Source organism: Microcebus murinus, chromosome 2, assembly GCF_040939455.1.
Source record: "Microcebus murinus isolate Inina chromosome 2, M.murinus_Inina_mat1.0, whole genome shotgun sequence".
Lineage (NCBI taxonomy): Eukaryota > Metazoa > Chordata > Mammalia > Primates > Cheirogaleidae > Microcebus > Microcebus murinus.
This window is the reverse complement of record NC_134105.1, coordinates 54,842,281-54,845,084: the sequence shown is the minus strand read 5'-3', so window position 1 is coordinate 54,845,084 and position 2,804 is coordinate 54,842,281. Positions and strand designations below refer to the sequence as shown.

The 2,804-nt window shown below is 27.9% G+C and overlaps 1 protein-coding gene across 6 annotated transcripts in view; it reads right to left on the bottom strand.

The window, feature by feature from the left end:
• The window catches only part of LRRC7 (leucine rich repeat containing 7), a 510,593-nt gene that overhangs the window by 238,687 nt on the left and 269,102 nt on the right, over positions 1-2,804 (bottom strand). The gene's annotated exons all lie outside the window — the stretch shown is intronic.

Below are 2,804 nucleotides of genomic sequence, written 5' to 3'. Positions count from 1 at the left end.
CTAAGATGAGAAAAATCAATTTCAATGCCCAAAAGATGGAACTCCTAATGCAGAGGTGACTAAAATAATTACCAATTGGTTTACAGTACAGGGAGGTAGAAAGTTTACTTGTTTTAATGTAATTCCATAGTAATAGATTTTAAACAAGATTTTTGTAAAGAGGCACAGTTCTAGAATTAGGAAAAATGTCAGATAAAATAGAAACAGAAAATTAAACTCATAGTGGAATTGAACCACATGACAAAAAACATACATACCTCCTGAAAGGAGCAAGCAAAACTTTCATATGATGATCACCAAGTGATAAGCCATTTTTATGTAGATAACTTGCTAAAACTATCACTTCCAAGGTTATTTCTATTCATTTAAATTAACTCTCTACAATAACAAGAGCTATTGATACATCCTATTAAAGGCAGCATCGAAATGGACCCATTGATATTTTACCATGCGTTTCAATGTTCCTTTCTTTCTATGAAAATGACAAAATTTATGAACTTCTATGAAATTTTCTTCTTAGGTGTAGCAGCTTCCATTATAGATAAAATAATTGAGTTGAATTTCTACAATATTTGAAAAAAGCTGTTATATAAGAAAACATCACTGAAAGACACCAGTGAGAAATGTATATGTAAGTGGACATATTGTAGAAGAATACATTTCATTATATTAAAAGAATTTCAATTGAAAGAATGTTTTGGGTTGTAAACAAAGAATCATTCTTCCCATTTCTTTTCTATTAAGTATTTAAACTGCAACTTTGCCAGGCATCTCTATAGTTTAATAAAAATGTGTAATTTGTATCTTGAAAAAATTTTTCAAAACACTCATTGGCTTGAATGCAAAATGATAAATGTATATATGAGAACAAAATCATTTATAAAAATATTTATCATCTCTAGAAACACAGCAGTAACCCAAATTAATATATACTGTCGCTATTCGGAATTAAATCAGTTAAGTAACCGTCTTTCTTCTTTAAAAATTGGCATTTTTATAACAGTCACTTTTACAGCTTGTGCACCTGAATCCATTATATTTGATATACTGGAGAGTGACAAATGATCACAAGTCATGATAGATGCTTATTGAACATAATTTTTCAGTAGGAGCCATCCTGAATCAATTAATCATGCTATTACTCTACTTTAATTTTCTCTCCACTTTTTCCAGAAAACCACCAATCACATATTTCAATTAAAGATTCATACATATTTTGTTTACAATTTTTATGTACTATATTTTATTCAAATTAATGAAATGCCACAATTTTACTAACATATAATAATTTAAAAATTGTATGTGCTTAAATAGCAAAACACAAAGTGACTTATGGTTTCTCAGATAAATGTAACTATGGAGATACATAGTATTAAATGATGATTTCCCTAGCTGCATCAGAAATTTCTCTTTGCTCCATCTAAAGAGAATTTTATATTTCAATTAAAAAATGAAAATATAATATTTCATTACAATACTTTTGCATACAACTGAGATTAGTGCACATTAATTTTAAAGCATTTTTACAATAAAAGGCAAGAAGTATAGTCCTCAAATTCATATGATTATTTAATTACATTAGAAGAACTTGGCAAATGCTCTAAAAGTTAAACAATTCTATGCATACAATAGGTACACTGGAAAAGAACATAGACTATTTAAACAAAAATTACCCATCTTCATGTTTTATTGGCAGGCAATACATAAACAGATTCTTTGTGAAGATATTCTGTCTCATAGATTTTGCTAGAAGTTTGGGTTTATTTATTCATTTCTGGATTTAGTATTAGTCAATTAGAAGATGTGTTTATCTACAGATTGAAATAGCAATTTCACATGATTATCTTAATTGTCAATATATGTTTATTAAGTTCACAGTCTTATTTTGTTGATATAAGAAAAGTAACAGTATGTGCAACATCTTACAAATAATATTATTATATATTTTTAGATTTTAAATATCTGATTGTATTTTAGAAATTACACATGGATAATGCTACAAAGCTCAAATTCATGCTCAAGTTGAATGTAATTGTGCATTTTGTGTAATTTTTTGAGATAATTTTGAAATATGCAATTGTATCCTGCTAAACTCAAAACAATGTAAATCTTAGTGTTTTGTCTCAGATCTCTCTGCCTTATCATTTAACATTCTCATAGGGCATATAGCTTATTCAAGAATTGTAACTGTCTAACAGAACAATAATATAGTAGTCAATATTCTCATCCACTTTTGAATCAGCCAAAATTTAACAGCAGCTGAAAGCTTATTGTATTACAGCATATAATTTGGCTTTGAAAATAGGGCACAAGAACAAATCATTTTCTTTAAACAGCAAGGTGATCAAAACATACATCTTTATAATGGTAAGCAACATTTTATTCTTTAAATACATTGTATAAATGTTCCCAATCTTTGCATCATTTGCAGTATGAGATTATTAAAAGCCAATGAAATAAGAATATGTTTTAATTTAAAAAATGCAGTCATCTACTAGAGTAATCTTAGCTAACCAGTAAGAAAATTTAAATCATGTAATTTTTTTCTGTATAAAAGGTTGAACTAAGCACATGCAGTTGTGTTCAAGCTAAATCAACTTTTGAAATGCCTTTGATCTAAAATATGACTTATAAAATTTTGAAATATTTTGTTTGTATGCTTAAATATTTCAAAGAAGCTTAATAAATAATGGAAATGTGTTTATCTTCAGTCTCCAAATCTTAACAGAACAAGGAGAGAGTGTGTAAGGGTGTAAAAGGGAGGGAGTGATAGAATCTGTTTGAAGAATTCAAGACATAATCCT